Source organism: Ursus maritimus, unplaced genomic scaffold (assembly GCF_017311325.1).
Source record: "Ursus maritimus isolate PB19 unplaced genomic scaffold, ASM1731132v1 scaffold_6, whole genome shotgun sequence".
Taxonomy (NCBI): Eukaryota; Metazoa; Chordata; class Mammalia; order Carnivora; family Ursidae; genus Ursus; species Ursus maritimus.
Genome location: NW_024426774.1, coordinates 269467 through 294798, shown reverse-complemented (window position 1 = coordinate 294798; position 25332 = coordinate 269467).

Sequence of the window (25332 nt, the reverse complement as noted above, 5' to 3'; positions counted from 1 at the left end):
CGAAATGACTGGACTGTCGGTCTCCTGATGTGTTGGATTCTGCAAATGAGAGGCGTCGTAGCCATATCCCTCCTACCCCCAATTTGAGCTGTGAGGAGACTCAGGCCGAGAGGCTTGCCCAAACAATATCGGTCATTGAGCTTACTTGGGGGACCCAGGGCTCCTAAAACCAGATTCCATATTCTTTGAGGTTCCTTCCCAGCCTTCCATGATGAAAACGGATGAACAGAGCTATTTCCATCCTAAAATGGGTGCTGCTTTTCCTTGGTTGCGGTGCTCTGCTTTCTGGAATTTGAGTGCCTTTCTGGAGCACATAGAGAAAATCAAAGGAAGGAGTATCTTTTAATACTGCAGACACGCCTTCTGACGGAGGACAGTTTGCTTCAGCTGCTGTGATCCAGCAACAGACAGAGCTGGTGTGCCCATCGCCGGCTGCATGTGACAGGGATTGTTCTGTCTCCGGGTGAGAGCAAGGCTTCCGTAGCCACCAGCTGGCAGCCCCGACAGCTGCCTATAGCAAAAACATCAGGAATGACATGTAGGGAAATTACTGATTCATGTCCCATGAGAAAGGCCCCGCACAGACAGCCCCAGAAACCACTGCAAATTGCTCTTTATAGCTCTTCACTTTATAACCAGATGCAGGCTTTTAGACATTTTGTAGAAATGAGCACTGCACAGCACCCGTTTATCTGGGGGTGAGGGGCAGACAGGGCAGGGCACCCTCTAGCAGTTGATACAATCCGGGTTCGAGAGACACAGGATTGCAGTTTATGTGAAAGGCAACTCCTGGATAAAAACCACAAGCATGGTGCTTATGAAATGCGCCCCATCGCCACGCTTACAGATGGAGGGTTTGCCTTCGGAATGATTTTCTAGGGAAACCGCCGCGAGGAGAGGGGTAGCACGCCTCTTCTGCGTGTATTCAGTCACAACCCTGTTGGGACCATTTCCTGAGTTTAGGGGGTCCTGGCTGGTAGAGCCCGTGGTCTCCTGGGGTCGGGTAAACTGCCTTTCCTGACAGTCTTGCCTCCTGGTGGCTCTTAGCTTTTTCCAGAAGCCAAATCCACTTCAGGAGACCAGGAGTACTGTCAATCTCTCTTGTAGGGAGGAGCAAGACGGTTTCGGGGTTCTCTGTGTGTTTCCCCAAACAGGAATTGCAGTGCGTGTTTATCCATCATTTGCCCGTGCCGTCCATGAAACATGCATTCAAATATATTCATCATTCACGTAGCAGGTGCTATGCCAGGCGACTCCGGGGTGCTGAGGGACAGAGGCAACCCAAACTAGACACGTCTCTCTCCTCATTACATTACATTCAAATAATTCCTCAAAAAAAACCACGTAAGCTCAAACCGTAAGTGGTAAGAAGAGGAGGCAGACGAAGAGGGAAACCAGAATCTAATAGGAGAGGGAAGGGGGCTGCTCCCAGGAAGAGGCGGTGACCAGAGAAAGTTAAATAGGACTTGCAAAGGAAGCGTCTGAGGGCAGCATGGCATCGAGGGAAGAGTGTGGGTGAAGGCCCGGGATGGGAAGGGCTAGGGGCTTGTGATAGCGCACTGTGGGAAGGGGGCATAAACTGAGCAGTAGTGGCAGAGGAAGATTGTGTCTGGAGGGGGCAGCAGAGTGAGGCCATCTCTGACCACATGGGGCTTCGTATCCTGTCAATGTTTTTGGAGTTTATCTTAAATGCAAAGGTTTTAATCAGAGGAGGGGCACATGTTAGTGTTTCAGGAAAGTTCTCCCTCTTCACCTGGATATCTCAGTGAGTTAACATCTGCTTTCAGCTCAGGTTGTGATCTCAGGTCCTGGGATCAAGCCCTGCTTCTCCCTCTCCCTCTCCCTCTGTCTGTCCCCCCGCTTGTGCTCTCTCTCTCTCAAATAAACAAATAAAATCTTTTTAAGAAGAAGAAGGAGAAGAAGGAGAAGAAGGAGAAGAAGAAGAAGAAGAAGAAGAAGAAGAAGAAGAAGAAGAAGAAGAAGAAGGAGAAGAAGGAGAAGAAGGAGAAGAAGAAGAAGAAGAAGAAGAAGAAGAAGAAGAAGAAGAAGAAGAAGAAGAAGAAGAAGAAGAAGAAGAAGAATTATTTCCCTCCTAACTATAGAGAACAAACTGATGGTTACCACATGGGAGGTGGGGGGCGATGTGGGAAATAGGGGTTGGGGATTAAATAGTACACTTATCATGATGAAAATAAAATCAAATTAAATAAAAGAAGGGGAAAAAAGAAGGTTTTCCCCGATTGTGGTGTGGGTGGAGGTGACAGCTGAGGAGGACGAGGTGGGGAGCAGGCCACCATTTAGGAAGCTGGTACGGTGGGCTCAGTAAGAGATGGGAGGGGCTCGGACCGGGGGACACAGAACGGAGTTGAGGGAAACTGGATGTATGTGAGATGTAGGTTGGAGCTAGAAACATCAGACTTGGGGATGAGTGTGAGTGGGGAATGACAGAGGCAGGATATTTCGGAAGTGTCAGCACTGTCAACACTCTCCCAACATCACAGCCGCGGGAGGCGGTGGTTTTGTGAAACTCGCGAAGAGATAAAGTTGAGGACGGTCGGACATGCTGGTCTGGAGTCATCTATGACCTGATTCCAAATAATCTTCAGGCCGGTCCTCCCAACAACTCCTATCAACTACCCCAAGCCCTTGCCACATCCACAGATTCCCTTTTACCAAAACTACATCTGTTCTTGCACATTTCTTTAGCATGGCCTTGGGGCATGCTCTCCTTCCCCAGGCTTACAGGGCTCTGCCACAAACTGCTCTGAGCCAGCAGAAATCCCCTCCTCTGTGCAGTCTTCCCTGACTACCATAGGCAGGGGCACTTAGTTCTGACTGTCTCCGTTCCAATCCAGCCCTGTGTCCCCTTTGACCGCATCGATCTGTGTGTGGAACAGAAGGGCTAGCAACACGGACTTGGTCTCAGACAGACCTGGAGTCATTCCTGGCTTTCCCTAAGAGCAGCTTTCCAAGGGTGGTTAACTTCCATTCCCTCACTGATAGAACAGGGATATTAATAGTGTGTATCTCATGGGATTGTCATGAGGATAACATGAGATAACATAGGCCAGTTGTGTAGCTCGGTACCCGGGATGACGAACGTACGCTCTCAACGAACGGAAACCATCATTGTCCTCACCACCATCACCATATAATCATTATTATCTGTAATTTTTATAAGGAATCTTCACTTGTCTTTTGTCATACATGGCTAGATCGAGCATTCCTCTGGACAGATGTCAGGACATTCGTTTTGGTATCTCGGACACTTAACAATGCTGTCTAGATCAGCACAGATACTCGGTCGATATTTTTGATTGAATGAGAAAAATGAATACCAGTAAGATGAAACTCTCTGTAAAGTGAGTGGGCCAGACAATATACTTAGGAAAGAAAGCAGGGAACCAGTTATGCTCCTTTAACCCAAATATTTTGTTTTATTATATAACCTACAATTTATTACCAGGAAAGTAGACATATGCCTCCTGTTTGCAAAAGGCCACTGCCTGTGGGAAACAAACAGGAAATCCCACTGCATTTCCACTTTAAAATGGAATTCCTCATTTCTCTTCATGCACGGAAAAGCAGCTGAGTTTGGTGGGCGACTGTAGTTAGGAGGGACAGAGGGATTGGCTTCAAAACCAGGATAAAATGTCAGCAGCACCGTTCCCCAGAAATGGAAACAAGGCCAGGAGGGAAAGTATCATGTCACAAACACTACACGGAGGGGAAAGGACATGGCGATGGTGTTACTTATCTTGCAACAAAGGATTGTCCTAAGAAGTGGATTATAATACCAACTTAGCATCTGTGCTTAGCGTCACTGTACAATGTATGTCTGGACGTAATACACAGACATTCTCGAAGATACAGCATGAGACAAGACCATGTGTTTTGTTCCTTACAGTTCCCTGTTTCTAACCAGCATAGGTGCTAGTCTGCGGAGAGGTTTTTTTGTTTTGTTTTGTTTTTGCAGTTAAGATGGTGGGTAGATAGGCAAGGTTCAAGATAAAGATAGAGCAACGCGAACTAAAGATAGAATAAAAACAGCTAGAGAGGCAGAGAGAGAAGTAAAAGAAAGCAGCGAATCACCACCTGACCTCCACCATGGAAATTTCCGGCACCACGGAGATGGCTAAGGGAGATTTCAATTTGTTGTTGGCTGGGCCAACATAAACCCTCTGTCGGTTCTATGCAATCTTCAGTAAATTATATATTGCTCATGAGTGCTTTTGTGTGAATGGATTATTTTAGGGGAAAGCAACTCACTGAAGGAAACTGGAAACATAGTTATTTTTCTCCCCTTTGAGAAAGTAGTAAGACACATTTTTAAATGAGGGGAAACAAGAGATTACAGGGTTTAGTGCCTTCTGAGCAAAGAAAAGTCTTTGTGCTCGTCTTTATAAGGAGGAAGGAATAAAAAAGAGAAAAACAGAAGACAAAACAAGAGGCAGAAATTTTATGCATTATATAAATACATATTTAATCATATCAAACTTATTCTCCCCAAGTGCTTTATCAAGCGATCTGTGCTAGTACATTGCAGAGGAAAAGAAAAATCTACACACACAGTGAGAAAGCACATTTACCATCACAATGCCCTGGAATCCAGGATCCACTCCAAAGGTACTGATTATAAAGGATTTAGCTGCTTAAGAAAAAAATAAAGTCCTAGTAGAGATTGTTGTTAAAATCAGAATAATGTAAAGATAGCACGATAGGATGATTAAACCTCAGTGAGAATATGGAGACCAGCTCATGGCCAGCTGTTCCGTACCCACTGGCATCCATTCTTATTGATGGCGTTCTGTCGTGGTTAATTTTCTGTGTCAGCTTGACTGGGTTAAGGGATGCCCAGATGGCCGATAAGACATTATTTCTGGGTATGTCTGTGAGGGTGTTTCCGGAAGAGATTCCGTAGGCTGAGTGAAGAGATCTGCCCTCACAGTGTGGGTGGGTATCATCCAGTCTGTTAGGGGCCTGAATAGAACAACAACAAAAACAAATGAACAAAGAGAAAATTCCTTCCCTTTCTTCTTGAGGTATGATGTCCATCTCTTCCAGCCCTTGGACATTGAGCCCGTGGTGCTCAGGTTCTGGGTCTCCAGGATTGAACACTAGCAATCCCCAGGTTCTCAGAAGTTAGGACTTGGACTGAATTATATGACTGGCTTTCTGGCATCTCCAGCTTGCAGGCAGAAGACTGTGGGACTTCTCGGCCTCCACAACCACACGAGCCAATTCCTATATTAAATCTCCTCTTATATATATAGATATACCTATCCTATTGGTTTTGTTTTTCTGGAGAACCTTGATGATGCAGGTTCATTTGAAAAGGTCCAGGTCCTTCCTATATCAATTGCTAAGTATTTTAAATATCATTCTGCCTGGGTGTCTAGGTTTGAAAGCTTAGTTTATGTGAAGGTACTTAAGTTCCCTGGTCCTTTCTACTTTTCTTTATATCTACATCTCTTTCAGCCCAAGGATTTTGACATTGAAGTGACAGCTAGCAGTCCTCAGATAAGGCTTGTCTCATTTCACTAGAGGTAGAGGTGATTGCCTCTGGTGTTTTTATCTCTCCAAATAGACAGACAGACAGACAGACAGACAGACACACACACACACACACACGCACGCACACATGCGCACAACCACAAATCAGATACTAAGAGGTGGAAGTAGAGAATACCTTCACCATTTAACCCCTGCCTCTTTGAAGTACTTAGGACCATTTTATTTGCAAGGGTTACAAACTCCATTCAAGCTGCTAAACCAGAAACAAAACACAGCAAAAGCAAAAACGGACCTTCGAACCCCCAAGGTAGGCTTGCTGCATCGAGATCAGACTCCTATCTGAGGCAGTACCACTTCCATAGGGGCTACTTGGAAATATAGGGGGGAGTTTTGCTTATCACATTTGGGGGAGAGGGATTACTGACATGTAGGGGGCCTCAAGTAGATGATGGGGATTCCAGCAATGAGCAGAACATTTCGCCCAGACGGCAATTGTCTCACCCAGAATGCCAGCAGCTTTCCCTTTGAGAAAGCCTGACCAGATGAACAAAGCATGACACCAAGACTCTCAATGTCTTTGCTCTGCCTGGCTTATACCATGGCTTCCTTCCCACGGAGCTCATGGCAGCTGTTGGCACAAGAGCCTCGGGCTAACAGCTTAGCAATGCCAGCAAAACAGAAGTCTCCCTCCCCTTGGCTTTAGCAGAAATCCTGATTCCATTGGGTAGGATTGGCCCAACTTGAGTTACTTGCTCATCTTCGATTTGAAAACCCTGGAGAGGGGAGGGTGTGCAGTGTGCCCAACTGGCCAGGCTTGGGAAAGTATCTCCCTCTCCAGCTGGGGCTTGGGCTTAGCCTTACCCAGCCCATAGGCACTGAGAGGGAGAGCGGGAGTCCTCAAAGAACTACTGAAGTGATACTGCCTAAGGGGACAGGGTGGTGGGCAGACAAAACCAACACCTGTCCCCTTTATGTCACATTGCCTGGTCTAATTATTATCCTACATTCCAGGATTTTCTCATGCAGCCGACTCTTCTGTCTCTCCCCTTTTACACACAGAATTCTCTTGTCCCCAGATGCCTTTTCTCATCGGTTTTTGTTTTGCAGGCTTCTATGTATTCCTCAGGACCCAAATCTCACCTCTTCTGTGAAGCTTCCTTTTCTGCTGCCCCTACCAAGCTAGTACCACCCTCTTCTCCACACTCACAGCATTTTGTGCAATAAATCAGGAATTGAATTCATTAGCAAGGATAAGAAGCTGAACAAGCCACATCCTTTTGCAAATGGAAAGCAGATGATGTTGGATTAGATAAGATCAAACACCATCAAATCAACAAATGTTTATTGAGTGTATACAATGCCCTAGGTCCCCCAAGCAAAATCGTGCTTCATTTTTTTTGTGTGTGGGGATGTTTAGAATCATAGGCTTTTCAGATCTTGGTTTCTTCAAGCTTATCTAGTTCAACCACTTCCTTATTCAGATCAGGAAACTGAGGGTGAAGTGGGTTTCTCTCTAGCTCTAACAATATATGATCTGAGCCACCAAAAGGAAGGAAAGATTGGCCCAATTCTAGGCTGAGAAACCACAGCTATGTAGCTTAAACTTCCTGTTCTAAACGCCATGCCAGGACAAGGCTCTTGTATTCAGTGCCAATCACCGCCCCAGAGAGAGAATCAAAATCAATCTCTCTGTCTCTGTCACTCTCGGTTCCCTCTCCCCTTTCTCCTTGGAAAAACAAAACACAAAGAGAAATGAGAGCGGGGCCAGGGTACTGGAACACTGAGCCATGTTTTTTTCCCTGTTGTGCTGATGTGTTTAGAGAAGGACACTATAGATGACTCACCGCATAGTGAAGGGATGTCATAAATTTTGCTGGGAATTCAAAATGCACCGACAGACTATGTATCAAATGCCTGGGGATCACGGGGACATGGAAGGATTTTATGGGATAAAGGTGACTTACGCTTGGTGGCAAAAGTCCTTTCTATTTTTATGACAATATCTGCATAGACACTCTCCTTTGAAAAAGTCAGAATTGGCCAGAAATAGAATTGCATGAACCCTGTGATGTTCAGAATGGAAATTAGAGATTTATTTGGATTCCTGCCAGATATACTCAGGCATAAACACGTAGGAATGTTTCCATAATACAGTTTCTGTGAAAAAATGTATAGGCCCCGTCCTTCCCCGTGCCACAGCCCCACATTACCTCTGTCTTGTCTCTGCATTCAGGCTCTCCCCACTGATCACTCTTCCACCCGCTTTTAGATTTTCGATCTTTCTTTGGAAGACATCATTGTCCTGTTCAGAAATTGCCTTCTAAGACAATGTCCTGGCTCCCGAGCCTGGCTCCCCATCCTTGGGCCCTTCTAAATCAGCCCAGCTTTCTTTATACAATGTTGAAGTGTATTGGATGCAAGACCAGCTTGGGTTTGCGTACTGTCCGGGCACCAGGTGACCAAGCTGACTATGTCTGGCGTATATTCCAGCAAGAGTGCCTAACGATAAACAATTAAAGATGTTCAATGAGGAAAATAAAACTAGGCAATAGGGTAAGGAGCACTTTGGAGGGAGGGAAGAGAAGGTAATAACCTTGAGAATGCTGGGAAGCTCACTCCCAGGGGTGATACGAGGCCTAACTAATGGGAGGAACATCTGGGGATGGCCCCTCCAAGCAGAAACAGAAGCAAAAGCAAATTCCCTGAGTTACAAAAGAATTTCATGTGTTTGAGGAATAAAAATAAAGGAGATGATCTGAGTCAGAGAAAGTAAGCAAAAGAGGTAAGCAGACCTCTGAGCATGAAGTACCTTAAAGCCACGGAGAGAAGGTTGGGTCTCATGTGATCATGAGATCTTTCAACTGGAGAGTTACATGACTGACATCATCTCAAAGTTTACTCTGTCCTCTCAGTGGGGAATGGACTGGGCGATGGGCAGCCTCCCCCAGCGCCCACTGACCCCTGCCTCCTGGTAGTCAAACTTGGCTTAAAACACCAAGAAGTCAGCAGGGCCGGCCCCCTCCTGAAGCTCGAGTGGAGAATCTATTCTTTGCCTCTTCCAGCTGCTGGTGGCTGTCAGCTCACCTCGACCTGTGGCCCAAGGTTGCCTCACCCCCATCTCTGTCTCTGTGGTCACACTGCTTCCTCTGTGCTCCCCGTGTGTCTGTCTCAAGTATCTCTCTGCCTTTTACTTAGAAGGACACTGGTCATTGGATTTAGGGATGAGTTGGATAATTCAGGATGATTTCATCTCAAGATCCTTAATTGAATTACATTGGCAAAGATACTTTCTTTCCCAAATAAGGTCACATTCACAGGTTCCAGTGATTATACATGGACATATTTCTTATGGGGGGGAGGGTCGTGGGGGCACAATTCAACCTGCCACAATGAGTCAACTATTATTATTATTACTCGTGCTCTTTTTCTACAATCATGCAGCCAAGATTCAAACAGGTCGTCTGGTTTTAGAGCCCTTACAGTTCAGCTCTTTATCATGTTGGCTATTTTACAGGCTCACCGTGTGGGTGAGACCTAGTGTGTATAGGGGCGCCTGGGGGGCTCAGTCCGTGAAGCATCTGTCTTCAGCTCAGGCCATGATCTCAGGGTCCTGGGAGCGAGCCCCGCATCGGGCTCTCCACTGAGCGGGAAGCCTGCTTCTCCCTCTCCCTTTGCCCCTTCCCACTGGTCATGCTCTCCTTCCATCAAATAAATAAATAAAATCTTTAAAAAAAAAAGACCTAGGGTGTATCACGCACTCAGTGTTGTGCCTGACACACAGTAGGGCCTCAAAGATGTAACTTTTATTATTATTGGTACATCCGTTACCGGTCAAATTTAAGATGGCTCTTCATTGAACATGTGGTATTCCAGTACGTGGTGGAATTCCCAGCCGAGTCCGGACAGCTGATGCCCTGGCTTGCTTCAGCGAATCCTCTAGTCAAGGCAACTTTGGATTAAAGATTTACTTCTCCCCCTTCAAGTCAGGCTCCAGACCTGACAGAACAGGGCTCTAAAGCCAGAGCTGTATTACAGCCTCTGCGTGGCACGACAAGAATTCTAACTTTGGGTTCCCTTGCTTACTTTTCAGAGACACAGATGAGCTGGCAGAGTAAATATTTAATGTGACACAATGTTAGTGCATGCCAATTAGGAGCTGTGGAGTCCAATAGAAGGAGTAAGTGAATAGCCCTCCTCTAGGCCATGTGTCGAGACAGTTACGTCTTCAGCTTTCTCACTTCATAGGGTTAGGGGACCTCTGGAGAAGAAAAAATAAACACAGCTTTTATCATGGTAGCTCTGCACCGAATATTCACTAGCTCTGTTGGGCGAACACAGACACACAGACACACAGACACACAGATACACACACACACACACACACACACAGACACACCCCTGAAGGACAGGACACACCCACGTCTGGCTGCTTTTCAGAGAACGTTTCCCTTTGACTGTGTTAGTACGGAATGAGGTATTGCTCGTGAGAGGTAAGCATCACCTCTTCCTTTCTGGTCTGTTCGGTTCGTGGGGATACGAAGGAGCCTGGAAAGTTCCGGGCACTCTGTCCACCTGACAGTCCACAGTGCGGTGTGGACCACCGGAGCACTGCCGACGCCTGTGGACTGGGGATCAGCGTCCCTTCCCACAGGCACAGCCCCCCTCCAATCCCTGAGGTCAGCACTCTCACAGGCTCAGTAATTGTTTGTTTTCCTCTCTCCTGCCTCAAAACCTCCTCACCTCTGGATCTCTCTTGGTGCTTATTCTAGGTGGTTCCCACAGAATGAGGGGCAAGCTAGAGAGGCAGTGGCGCCAAGCGAACTGCCGAACTACGGCTCCAACCCCACCTCGTACGTACTGGCTGCGAGAGTTCGGTCCAGCACCGAAGCATCTCCCATCTTCATCCATCACTGAGCTACGCTGCTAATAACCTCGGTTCTGCCTACTCCACGGAATTGTGGAAAGGGTTATATGGGAAATAATTCACTGAACAAACGACGAAGCCATGTGGGATGAATTATTCTATTAATCACTAGAGAAACACATCGAATTAATGAAACCCCTTAGCTCTGACAAGTCTGCCTTGCAAAACACAAAACCAAACACACAAAAACAACAACAGCAATAATAAAAACAAACACGGGGTGCCTGGGTGGCTCCCTCAGTGAAGGGTCTGACTCTTGGTTTCATCTCGGGTCGTGATCTCAGGGATGTGAGGTTGAGCCTCGCATCGGGCTCACAGCTCAGCACGGAGTCGGCTTGAGTTTCTCTCTCCCTTTCTCTCTGCCCCTCCCGCGCGTTCTCTCCCTCTCTCTCTCAAATAAATAAATAAATCTTAAAAAAAAAAAAGACACAAGCCAGAATAAATCAACTCCACAAAACAGAAAATGCCCCAACCAAAGAGCCCCAACCAAATCACCCAACAGAACTACCTGGATCCCTCTCTTCCTAGTCTTCGGATCCTGAGGTTTATCATTTCTTTACTAAGATGAACACCCTTTACGTCATCGTTATTTACCTTTTCTGGGGATACTTGTTTTATTAAACTGCCTTTTTTTTTTTTTTTCTGGGAAGGCTGGCATTTGGCTTGAACTGAGACTGAAATACAATAGCTTTGGGTGGGAGGGGAACGCACAAGGGTTGTTGGGATTGGCAAAGCGGCCCAAGCACTGAGAGGTTTTTTTTTTTTTTTTACATTTTCAAATAGTTGAAACAGTCTAAAAATAATAATATTTTATGAAACATGAACATTTTATGCAGCTCACATTTCAGTGACCATAAATAAACTGTCGTAACCCAGCCACACCCGCTCGCTCACCAGTGTCTCTGCGGGCTGCAGGGGCAAAGCCTGGCAGCTGCGAGAGATACCCCGTGGCCTTCAGAACTCAACTATCGACTTTCTGTTCTCTTCCAGCAAAAGCTGGCCCATCTGTTTACACTCATTTCTTTCCTTTATTCAGTCCCACACATTGAGCATCTACCCAGCTCCCGGCTGGAAACAGTGACTGGAAAAAGCCTTCGGGAAGTACGCATCCATTCGTAGAAATAGACAACTAGCCAGTTGGTCAGAAGACCCCACCCAGGCTGGGAAGAGGTGAAGGCTGGAGTGAGTCTGCGCCTGCCCTCAGCTCAGGCAACAGGAGATCAATTTAATGACCACCATGGCAGCCCACCTGCCGGCCACCCCTGCTCCGGTACCCAACCGTGGCGGGCTAGTCCCTAGGGCACTGAACTTCAGATACTGGCTTAACATGATCATCAAGGCCAAAGATCGCCCGAGCTACCTGATACGCTTCAGAGCCATTGTTTAGAGAGTACAGCTGGTAAAGGTCACCCCCATTTCCTTACAGATGTGAGCTCCCTCCAACCGAAATTGGGTGAAGCTTTTTGGGGCTGCCCCCATCCGAGGAATTCTGCAGAAGCTGGTTTGAGAGCCACTGTTGGTGATTTCCTGAGAGCTGGCTTTGCTTCTGGAACGGCTCATCCTCACGGACTCTTCCTCTGTATTTGTGGTCCTCGAGGAGACCAGCCTCCTGAGCACCTCGTGTCTCTCCTTCAAAAGTTTCTGAGCCTTTCCCATGAACCGTCCATCTCAGACCCTGTGCCCCAGCTGAGAAGACTCCAAAATGCCCCCTGGAACCTAGAAAGGGAGCTGGGACACATCTCGGACACATCGTTTAAGAGGGCTCCAAACAACCTCAATGATCATCAGTAATATTTGGATGCAATATTTTTAAAAATACAATATATGCAAAAGTCCATAATAAACAGAAGACAGGATCAGTGACAGTTCTGCAGAACAATATTAGAGTCTGAGTTCAAAGCTGAGAAGCAGGAAAAGGAAGAGGTGAGAAGCGCTTCAGCTAATAGCTGCCTAAAAAAAATAGATAGATAGATAGATAGATAGATAGATAGATAGATAGATAGACAGACGATGGCATATTCCAGGGAAATCCAAGGATGAAGGTCAAGCTATAGAGTTCTGGAAAGAGCACTGAAATTTGAACCGGACACCAAGAGCGCTAGCTCTGGCTTGTCCTGCCATGCTGTGTCCATTTAGAAGTCACAACTCTTTCCAGGCCTCGGTTTCCCCATTGTAAATAGAAGAGGATGGGTCAACTGATAGCAAGGATTTATTTCTACTTCTGGAATGTTTCTTTATTGGCTCTCACTTGGAGCTGAATTATAAACAGACAAGACTAAGGCAGGTTCCCAGTGCCAGCTTGAGCCAAGGTGTGATGATAGGTCTTGCACAATCACCTCCAAAACAGTGCTCTTGTTTGTGGGGGTTGGGAACTGCCTGGAAGTCATTTCAGTCATTGGGGCATGAGCTCACCCTTTCCAGACAAGCAATTTCTGTAAGCATTTAGTGTGGATTAACTGTGAGATGCCGGTGGAGGGGTTGGTCACCGAGCAGCTGCAAGGTTGACAGAAGTTTCTCAATGGGGAGCCATCATTCCACTGAGATCTTAAAGGCATTGTGTACAAAGTACTTGCAACATCCTGTTACAATCTGAAATCCACGCCCAGCACCCAGCTGGCAAGCCTTAGCCCATTGAAAGAAGTGAGTATAAAGATAGACTTTTCATTTTATGACTGGTATATGTTGAAACAGGATGCTCTGCCCTCCGATGAGCTTTCTAAGGGAGTAGTCTGTAGTTTTTTTGTTTTTTGTTTTTAATCACAGATAGCATACTCAAAGGAGACAATATAAACAAATTGTATCTTTTTATTACATTGCATTTACTATGTGAAAATTATGTTTTCGGGTCTGCCTTCCTCTCTTGAATTCAAGTTCCTCGAGGGCAGGAAGGAACTTAATGAGTTTCTGTATTATCTTTGCTTATCACAAAGCCTGGTACAAAATATAATGTCCCATCTGTATTATTTGAAATGAAAATCAAACTCATGTAATCATAGAGAGTAAGGAACCTCGGAGATCAAATAACTTATACCACATCCATTTTACAAACAAGGAAACAGAAGCCAAGTTTTCATGATGATTTAGAGGAAGAAATGAAGGCAGAGAATAACACACTTTGTTTTTAGGACTGAGTCCTGGCGTTCAGGGGAAACAGACAGTAGGCATCACCTGGCCCCAGGTACGAAATTCCCTTTGCCTGGAGGGTCAGCTGAAGATCTGTATAATTTCCAAAAGATTCAAAAATAAAGTGAAGGATTCAAAAATATAGAAGCAAGAAATGTTTTGCTTTTGTGCTGAATATGCATGAGTCTCAACAAAGAAACACATGTTTGGGGAGACAAACAAGCAAAGGAGGGAGTCCCAATATACTGCTAACCATCTGGGTGACCTTATGTAAGTGATTAAATCTCCTGGGGTCTGCTTCTAGTTCAATAAAATAGGAAGCATCATGCCTAGTATTTTATAATTCTGAAACTGCATGTTTATAAAATTTAGTATGAAGTGGCTCAAAGGGTCAGAAAGCTATATGGTTCATTTTGAAATATGAATCTTTAGGAGGGAGCAAGTGAGCAATATGTCAGAATGTTTTACGTCTTCACATTCTTAGAGCTTCTTCGTGTTAGAGCTTTCTTCCAGTCCCAATGTGAGGGGAGAGTGGAAGGCCACGGGAGCTTGCCGAGGCCTGCTGCAGTCAGCCAGAGGCAAAGGAACGACACTGTCCTTGGAAACAGAGTGAAGAGTTTCCCAAACAAGGAAATCGCTAAATTATGCAACATACTTTTCTTGTCCAATCTCTCCATTCTGGTTTAAGTGATTCATAATTTTAGCTTCACCTTATCCTACCTCTCTTTCTGGGCTGATAGCTCTCACTTTGGAAAAGTACACAGTAAACTTGGCTTTTGGATCTGGGTCCTAAACTCAGATCTGCCACTTTGTAACCCGGAGCAAATCATCTCAATCATTTGAACCTTACTTTTGTTATTCATACACTGGAGAGATTCCCTACCTTAGGAGAGATGATAAATCACTTTATTTGGTTTCCAAAGGGATTAATCCATGTTGGATGCTTGGTGAATGTTAACCTACTTTAAAAAGAATTCTTACTTGCTACTAAAAAGAGTTTTCAGTTTAGGAATCACTGTGTTTATTTCCTTGAAGATGGCTTTTGTCTCTGATTCTCATGTGTGTGTATCCATTCGTACCAACTTTTGTCTTTCTTGACATTCAGCCAGTATAATTTTTGGTTACCTTCAAGGAGCTACTTTGCTGGATAAATCCCCCGGATCAGAGGTAGGCAGAAGATTTTGTGGAAGCCAATTCCCCCCCGCCCCCCCTTACCCGTTGTTGCTGATAATTAGGAATCAATGAAAGGTACTTGTTTGGAAGGCAAAACGGTGTGGGTGTGTTGTATCTTGTACACAACAGAAAAATAGCGGCAAAGACTTCAAATATTAGACTTATCAGACAGGAAACCGTAGCAACAATAATTATTTAAAAAGGTAACAGATAAGCCTGGAAATACCAAGAGGAAAGAGGAAGCTACAAAAGTAACATTGCAGCTTTGTGAGAGAGTCAACTAGATACCTTGACATGAACAATACAATCAGCATAATTTAAAAATCAAATGCAGGTTCAATATAGCAAGAAAAAATGAATTGAAAAATCAGAAGTTTTACAGCATGAAACATAAGGATAAAACAATATGCAATATAAGGAGGAAAGAAAAGAAACATAGATTAGGAAGCTTAATATATGCTTGATTAGAATTCCACAGGAGAGAGAATGGAGAAGAACCACTATTGGAAGAGAAATCGAGCATTTTCCAGAATCAATGAGAAGCATCAACACACAGACAGAAGCCAACTAGGTCTTAAATAAAAGAAAAAGAAATCCGTACCTAGACACATCGCGGTGAAACACAAAAACAAACATGAAACCAAAATAAAATCTTAAATCAGGAAAAGATGGATTGACCTCAAAGCATATGGACAGAAAAAAACCAAACAACAACCAAATGTCATCAGAGAGGACTATACCCTGTGAAAACAGAGTTCAAGAATAAAGGTGAAAACAATGTTTTCAGAGAAAGGAATATTTTGAAAGTTCCCAATCAGTTCCTCAGTAATAGAAATTCTGAAGGATTTATTTCCAGTAACTTGTTACTAAATGGATGATCTGAGCTGCAAGAAGGAAGGACAAGGAAAATTTTGAACCTAAATGAACATTGCACGTAACACTCATGCTATGCTTGCTTAGGTAAGAAAGATAGAAATACAAAACGTATAATAATTTACAAGATTTTTTCCCAAAGATTTTATTCATTTATCTGAGAGAGAGAGTGAGCGAGCAAGAGAGAAAGAGCATGAGCAGGGGGAGGGGCAAAGGGAGAGGGAGAAGCCGACTCCCTGCTGAGCAGGGACCCCAATGCAGGGCTTAATCCCAGGATCCTAAGATCATGACCAGAGCTGAAGTCAGACGCTTAACCGACCGAGCCACACAGGTGCCCCCAATAATTTACAAGGTGTAAGAGAAGTAAACGTAGTTGACATGTTTTAAGAAGCTTGCATTATCCAGGTCAGCAGATACTGTTTAATTTTAGATGAAGGTACACCTGTTGTAACTTCAAAGGCACTTCCAATCAAGAATGGGAACAGTGCCAAACTCTCCTTAGATAGCTTCTCTTTGCTACCCCAGGTCCATTCTTTTTTTTTTTTTTTTAAGATTTTATTTATTTATTTGACAGAGATAGAGACGGCCAGCGAGAGAGGGAACACAAGCAGGGGGAGTGGGAGAGGAAGAAGCAGGCTCATAGCGGAGGAGCCTGATGTGGGGCTGGATCCCATAACGCCGGGATCACGCCCTGAGCCGAAGGCAGATGCTTAACCGCTGTGCCACCCAGGCGCCCCCCAAGTCCATTCTTGACCCTTTTTGCCCTGCATGGTAACTGGGAGCTGTGATCGGTTTGGGCTGCATTGACTGGCACCCTTTACCTTCTGGCTTCTGATGGGATTCGCCAAAGGGGAGAACCAGTGGGAGGGCAGAGGGGGAAGGAGAATGAGAGGGTGAAGTTGGGTGTGAGGCTGGGATTTTTATTTCCTCCACTGCCTAGCAGTCTGGTTGCAGTGGGCTGGCTGTTTCCCTCACTCAGGATCTCCCCTTCCATCAGGCAACCCTCTGTCTCAGACTTTTCTGTCTGTGGATTCTCTTATTCCTTTAGGGGTAGGGGTTGAAACTGAGCCCCTTCCTTACAAGCTTTTTGGTTTTCCTTAATCCTTCCCACTGCTTTTTAAATAGTTCCTTTAAAAGTAAACTCACATCACATGAAGCTAACTTGAATTGTGTCAGCTGGTAAAACTGTTCACTAACACAAACTTTATAATAGAGGGAAACATAATAATTAAAAAGATCCTGGGGTAGGTAAGAAAAGAGAAAAAGAAAACAGGCTAGTGAACAAAATTTTAAAAATTACAATAAATATATTAAATTTAAGTCCAAGTATAAATGGATTAAACACTAAGAGAGGAAGAGTATAAGAATATATGTACTTTGCAAGTGTTTTTGACATCTATAAAGGTACACAGAAAGGACAGAAAAATGTTATGTAAATAGTCCTGGAAAGAAAGTTAGTGTATTTATGTTACATTCAAAAGTTTTTCAGGCAAAAAGAAACCTTACTAGTTGTCATGGTCACTTCACAATGATAAAATGTTTTTTTAAAAAATCTAGTCACTTTTAATTTAAAACGCACCTAAAATATCACCTCAAAATATGTGAAATGAAGCTGGTATAATCTCACGTGAAATACACAAACCAGTCATGACACTGGGAGATTGTAACATTCCTATCCCTGTAACCGGCAGAAAAAGAAGGCAAAAATCAGTAATTATACAGCGTATTTATACAATGTTTGAAGAACATGACTGAAAAATGTGTCCTGATGCCCCAATATCAAACATTATATTTAATAATTGCTTATCGGACATTCTTTTGGAGCATAACTGTTAATAATGGGCAGTAAAATATGCCTCAATGAAATTCAATATTAAATCACACAAAGTACGTTCCCTTTTCACAATAAATTTGGAAATTAAGAAATATACATCTAGGGGCACCTGGGTGGCTCAGTTGGTTAAATGTCGGCCTTCAGCTCAGGTCATGATCTCAGGGTCCTGGGATTGAGCCCTGTGTAGGGCTCCCTGCTCAGTGGGGAGTAGGCTTGTTCCTCTGCCCCTCCCCCTGCTCATAGTCTCTGTCTCTCTCTCTTTCTCAAATGAATAAATGAAATCTTTTTAAAAAAGAAAAGAAATACACATCTAGATAGCACTGAGTCAGAAGAAAATCATAAGGACATTTCAAGAATATTTTTATTTTTTTATTTTTTTTATTTTTTTTTCAAGAATATTTTTAATTAAGCAGACATAGAATACAACATGAAAAAAGAAAATGTGACAATGCAGCCAATTAGAGGGAAAACTTATCTCCTTAACTGTATGTATTGGAAAAGATGTGCTGAAAATTAGGGTGTTGAACATAAATACCAAGAATTTAGGTAATTACAAATATTAGTGAGGATATGGAGGAAGTGGAGCCCTTCTATATCGCTAGTGGGAATGTAAAATGGTACAGTCATTTTGGAAAACAGTTTGGTGGTTCCTTAAATGGTTAAACACAGCATCATGTAATCGGCAATTTCACTTCTAGGCGTTTCCCCAAGAAAAATGAAAGCATATGTCTGTATTAAGACTTGTGCATGAATGTTCACTTTATCCGTAGTGATGTACTTGCAATAGCCAAAAATTGGAAGCAACCAAATGCCCATCAATGGCTGAGTGGATGCTAACATGTAGATATTTCTACAATGGGATATTATTCAGAAATAAAAAGAACTGGAATAGAGCTCCATGCTACAATATGGATGGGCCATGAAACAGTATGGTAAGTGAAAGGAGTTAGTCACAAAGGACTACGTATTGTAGGATTCTGTTTATGTGAAATGTATAGATTAGGTAAATATAGAGAGACTTATTTACTGAACGCATACGAAGTACAGATATTGTTCCAGATGTGGCTCATACAATTATAAACTCTAGAGTTGTTCTCTTTATCCCAAGGGAGCGATACAATCATTTTTTAAGCACACACACACACACACACACACACACAGCATGTCCCTTGTGATAAGGACTAGCCCTTTGGAGGCAGATATCGCCATTATTATTCCCATGTGACAGATGAAGACAACTAAAATCCACGGAAGGCAACTCGCTTGAGGTTCAAACAGCTAGAACATGGGGAAGCTGCGCCTGGAACAAGGCAGGGAGTTTTGAGAACACCTTCCAGCTAAACCTAACGGTGCCCACGCAGTTAGGGAACTCTCTTCTGCCCTTCTTTCTACATTTTTTTTTTAATTAAAAAGAAAGTATCTAGCATGTAACACATGGCATATCTACCCATTGAATGAATGGACATCACACTCTGATATGGTTCCCATTACCCCTTTAGGAATGGAAATGATCTGTAGATTAGCTTAAAATATTGAAGACTCATGGATTATAGCTGGATTTCATAGTTCTCTAAGGAAGCACTCTCCCACAGACAGATTCCGGAGATAAGTCAGCTCTTGAAAGAACTTTGAGTCTCTGGGTTATTTCTACTCTCATCCTTCTGACTGTGTTTCGAGGCACCTCCCCTAGTGCTAACCTCAGACACCGTAAGCACATCCTCACCATCACCTACTCAGCTGGGCAAAGCGATGGCAGCGTGACAATTTGGACACAGGAGCCAATTAAAAACACATGGATACATGGAAGCCAATGGCTTAGTCTTTTACCCTGATAGAAGGTACAGGAGAAGAAAGGCTTTACTTCTACAAAATATCGTGAACTACAATCCCCTCATTTTAGAGTTTCACGGCTCCCTCGTTCAGGGTCCAAAAGAAATTACACTCCAACGTCCCAAGGCATTAAGCCAGGGCTTCATCACAACTGGAGGGCTTGATGGTGCGCTCCTTACCCCTAGTTTCTAATGCAGTCAGTCTGGGATGGGGTTCTGACAACCAGCATTTTTATCAAGTTCGCAGGTGATACAATGCTGTTGTGTGGGGGGTGACATTTTGAGGACCACCGCTGGAAACCGCTGGAAAGCATACGTCGCATATAATGAATCAATCTCTTCCTGTGCATTTGGCATTGTATTCATGAATAGTCATTGGGAGAACTGGGAAAACAGCCTCTTAAATCATTTTCTGTGCTCTGTGGTGCAGGGGAGAGAGCCTGCTTCTGAAAGACTGCATGACCAACCTGGGGTTCTCTCCCGGTCTCCAGACTCAGATACCCTACTCTGCACTCAACATGTCCATTTGGATTTCTACTAGCCATCTTAGAAGTAATAGGTCCACAACTGCACTCCCCCACGTTTGTAAAACGGCTTTTTTCTTTTTTAACAATCTCAAGTGTTCCAGCGAATCTCAGATTTTTTTTCCAGTTGCTTAGACCCAAAATCCTGCAGTTAAAGTTAACTATGCTCTTTCTCTCAAACTCTATATTAAGTCGATGAGCACAGCCTGTCAAATATGCAGAATCCGACCACTTGTCTTAACTGTTCTCTTTGCTTCGACCCTGTAGCCCATTCTGAAAGTGCTCTCCAAAGCCTCCCGTGGCTTTCTTTCCACCCCACTCAGAAGGAAATGCCAAGTCCTGGCTGTGACTCACAGGGGCTCCTCTCCCGGTTGTTTCCCCCAGCCCAGATGACTTGCTTTCTGTTCCTGGGAGGAACTCTCAGCTCTGCTCCTGCCTTGGGAGCCTTTGCCCTTCCCGGAATGTACTTCCTCTGGATATCCTCCCAGCTCCCTCCCGCTGGGTATCTCCCCAGTTCAGTCCCTCCTGGAGGACAGGGGTGCGCAGTGCGCACTGCAGTTCCCACCACCTTCCTTGGCCAGCCCATACCCATATAAAACAGCAAATCTTCCTCTTACCGATTTTTTTTTCTACTCTGCTTTATCATTTTTCCCCCTAAGCCATCACCTGCCATACTTTATTTTTATTTGATTATTGCTTATCTCCTGCCACTAAAGGTTTTATGAAAACAGACACTTTTTTTTTTAATAACCTTATCTTCGGCATCTAGAACTGCTCCTGGCAAGTAGGAGGTTCTTCTTAGTTTCTGAATAGATGAATTTTAAAGATTGAAAGGCCAAGGCTCAGGGAAGCTCTAGGACATAAATGGAATAGAAATAGAGGGAAAGCTACCTTTACCAAATCCCAAGCTGGCATCCTTTTGATTAAACCCATGCCAGCTTTGAGACTCCTCTGCCTTCAAGAAAGAAGTGTGACCTCTGCTTGAACTGAGAGAACTCAGGCTTAAAATAACCATGGGCCATGGCCTTCCCTGAACCTTCTTCCTTCCTGTAAGGCCCGAGGTTCCCATAGCCGCTCCCCAGAGGACATTAGCAACGGGGTGTGTATTTGAGGGTCCCTGGGAAGACAAGAGCTCGCATTCCTAAGGATGTGAAAGAAGTCCAGTCCCAGGGCCTACCATGTGACTTGAGGAAATGGCCTGGCTGATATTTCTAGAAGGACCAGGTCACAGGAATCATGTCACTGCTTGGATTTGTCTTCTGTTAATGACCGGGACATTGCTGGCAAGAAGCACCACTTGCATGACTCACAGTCAGCCCAGGGTCTAAATCCTGCCCAGATACTGTGTTCTAGTCTAGTGCTGCCTTAATCACCTCCAGGGCTGTGTTCATTCATTCAACAACTATTTATTTCACACCTACTCTTCCCTCCACTCTAGGCTATGTGAGCGCTCCTGACAAATTCTGAGCAGTACTGACATGATAACCTGGCCTCGAAGGCTTTAAAAAGGCTCGTTAACAATTCCATTGATAAGCTACATTGGGAATTTTCATGCCGATGTAGAATATAAGAGAATCGGAACTTGGAGGAGGGACAAGGGATCCCAGAGACTCCAGTATGGCCTCATAGCTCTTGCTTTATGGATGAGGAAACTCACACTCAGGGATTGCCCCTTTATGTCCTTGAACAGTGAACACAGGACGGAGCCATAGTGCATCTGCATTCTGAAGCAAACACACGTTGTGTGCACAGCTCGACTTGAGAAATAAGTCTTTTTTTGTAGTTCTCAATGTGAATCTTGCCTCACTTCTAATAATTGCCTGCTCTGTTGCATGCGGGCGTATGACACGTACAGCCAATGAAAACTGCTGCTGCCGATTTAGTAACAAGTAGATTAAACGATGCCGTGTTGAGATCCTCAGGAGTCTGGCAACCCATGCTGGTAGTGGGGGGTCCGGGGGTTCTGCTGAACCTCTTTGAGATCCCCAGCATCTCAGCATACAGACGACTCCTTCTCCGGAAGCAACATCCCGGCCACGCTCTCTCTGTGCTGGAGATGGGGAGGCAGACGGACAAACCAGGCTTGAAACAGAAAGCCCCCTTCGCCCGCTGATAAACCAGCTGATACAGAGGAGTCCGCCAACAGACACTCCTGTCTGGCCTCCCCCTCTGCACTCGATCCTGTTTGCCACAGACCTATCCTCTGCTTCCTTCCTTCAAGAGAGCCATGGATGCCTGGGGGAAACTCAGAGGTTAAAAAACACCAAGCACTTTCACAACCTACTCCCTGTTACAGAAGAGGAAAGTGCTCCCGTTTCTTCCCTTTCTTCTCTGAGTTTCTCCAAGGGCTCATCAGTCACAGGATCACTTTCCCTCCACTCTACTGGCTGGAGAAAGTCCTAAAGTCAAGGGTCGTTGCATGGCAACATTTTATCGGGGGCGGGGTTTCCCAGGAAGGCAAACGGGGCAGTTGGGACCTGCAGCGTGGGACCTGCAGCGTGTGCCCTGTGGCTTCTGCTGGGCTTGTGGCTATTGGGGGGTGGTTGGTGCCAGTCACTTGGAGAATCTCAGAGTGCTAAATGTGATAGTTAGGGACAGCCTCCCAGGTTGTGTTGAGAAGGATTCTGAGGCCGCACATCAGCTCTGTTGAAAAGTGTGTCACGATCCGTCAGGGATGTCGCATGGATGTGTGGGGAGGATAGGGGAAGCAGTGGCAGCATCGGGCCACCCGGCTCCGATTAACGGTCTGCTGTGAGCCAGCAGGAAGACTTGGTTCCTGCCATGAAGAACGCGCCATCCCAGGATAAAGACGCCCTTCCTGGCACTCTCTGAGGGGCACTCAGCCCATTTACATGGTCTCTGCACTATACTCAGAGCTGCGCTGTGGGGTGGGAAGCGTGGCTGTTCACACCAGGGGTCGTGTGCCACTGACCCCTTCCCTGGCTCTCAGGGCGAGGGCAGCTTTCAGCCAATAATGTTCAGATCCACAGCCTGCATATGTACAATTCCTCAAACGCATCTGCGTACGGCGATTCTGGGGCCTGTCCCGTCTCCTCTCCCACCCGCCTTCCATGATCGTCTTTCTCCTGCACCTAAGATATGCCCATTTGGAATCGCTTTGTGGTGTCTTGTCACAAAATGTAAAGATATTCCAGACTTAAAACAACGCATAATTTGAAAATGCATCTCTCTGAGGGGAGCGCCCCGTGAGTGCAAAGCAGAGAGCGCCCACAAGAAACACCAAAGTCTTGCTGAGTCTACGTGACAAACTCCCAGGAAGGCTGCATGGCCGTCTTCCTCTCTCCCTCTCCCTGCATCTCTCTCTTTCTCTTTGTTTGAGTGAGAATTGGGAAGTATGTTTTGACAGACCATTTTTATTTGAAGTTTTAAAATGAGGTCAAATTTCTTTTCCCATTGGTCTTATGGTGGACATCGTCCAGGGATTGAGTGAACTACATGGACAGATCCAAGGTTTTCATTAAAATATATTTACATTTCCACAGGGGCGCTTGGGTGGCTCAGTTGGTTAAGTGCCTGATTCTTGATTTCGGCTCAAGTCATGATCTCAGGGTAGTGGGATCGAGTTCTCTGTCGGGCTCTGCACTCAGTGTGGAGTCTGCTTGTCCCTCTCCCTCTGCTCCTCCTCTCATGCATTCTCTTTCTCTCCCAAATAAATAAGTAAAATCTTAAATATGTGTGTGTGTGTGTGTGTGTGTGTATATATATATATATATATATATTCGACCCCCCCCCACACACACACAGGGACGCCTAGCTGGCTCAATTGGGAAAGCATGCTACTCTTTATCTCTGGGTTGTGAGTTTGAGCCCCACATTGAGTGTAGAGATTACTTAAAAATAAAATCTTAAAAAAATATATACATATATATGTGTGTGTGTGTGTGTATACATATATATTTCCACAACATATATTAACAGAACTATATGTTTGGATAATATATGATACATAAGGATAACATTTACAACTATCCGAACTTATGAAAAATATTTTAGATGCCAATGTAAAAATGTGTGACGATATATGTCGTAGCCTGTTTCCAATGATCCTCGCCTCCTAGTGTTCACACCCTGTGTCCTCTCCTCATACACCAAGTCAAAGCTGGCTGTCTGACCAACAGTGTTTTGTGGAGGTGACAGTGTGCGACTTTTGAAGCCAAGTCATTAAAGGCATCGTGGCTTCTCCTTGCTTTCTCAGGACACTTGATAATGTTGAAAACTAATAGCTAACATTTTTTGGACTCTTTTACATTGTGCAGGGAACGTGGTAAGCTGCTCCCAGGGGCGTCGTGGCAGAGAGAAGAGCGTAAGTCCAAAACATGCCATACTGAGTTTTCCATACGAAGAGACACATCAGGACAAATGAAGGGTGAACCCACTAGGAAAACTAAACTCTTCGTGTTTGCAAAGCAGATGGAGACGTCTCCTGGAAAGGAAAGAAGGGAGATGCATACTGATGTGTCCCAATTACAACCAACTTGAAACGTGCTCATGGGGAAGTTCAGAGGCTGAGCCTGTTCTGACATCGGAGCCCTGAATCTGTACTTGGTGACAGAGCAGATCTCCAGAAGGTGCTGCATCGGGCTGGCCATTTCCATACTTCTCAGAATCTAACATTCAACGTTCCAGTTACGCATCACATACAACTTCTCGTAGTTTGTCATCATGGACTGAGATTTCTTCATGTCAATTGCAACCTTAAAAATGTGTTGCAAAACAGTGAGTTTTGCAGAGTTTGTTCAGGGAACAATGACCCCTCCTACACGTGCCCACCTGCTTCTCTCTCTGCAGTGGGAGAGTATGACAGCTGCCTTGCATTCAAATAAAGTCCGCCTCTTATCATCTGAACCAAGCCTTAGGTAATAGAGATATTAAGATTAGACCTAGTGAATCAATTAATTGCAACAAAATCCAGCCAAGTTACTCAGAAAGTCATTAAGTTTCTTTACTAAGCCAGTTAATTCAGGACAAATAATAAGGATGTTGGATTGATGATGTCTTTTTTTTTTTTAAGATTTTATTTATGTATTTGATAGAGAGAGACAGCCAGCGAGAGAGGGAACACAAGCAGGTGGAGCGGGAGAGGAAGAAGCAGGCTCCTAGCAGAGGAGCCTAATGTGGGGCTCAATCCCAGAAAGCTGGGATTACGCCCTGAGCTGAAGGCAGACACTTAACAACTGCACCACCCAGGCGCCCCGGATTGATGATGTCTTTGCGTTTCTGCACTATATGATGTGTTCATGTCTTTAGGAAACACAAAACAAAACAAGGTTTCAAAGGAAAGCTACCTATCTCATTGCAACTTCTGTGAACATAGCTAACAACACCGGCGGTGATGTCAATGGCGTCTTTGCCTTACTATTACTAATTCATTGTCACATTAGGTGTATATTCTCCATAATCATATGAGAAAGGTAGTATCACGCCCATTTCATGGATGTGAGATCATGACTCAGAGACATGGTATATGGTGATATAGGTTGTGCACTGCACAACTTCAGGGAATCCTTTGCCCAAAGT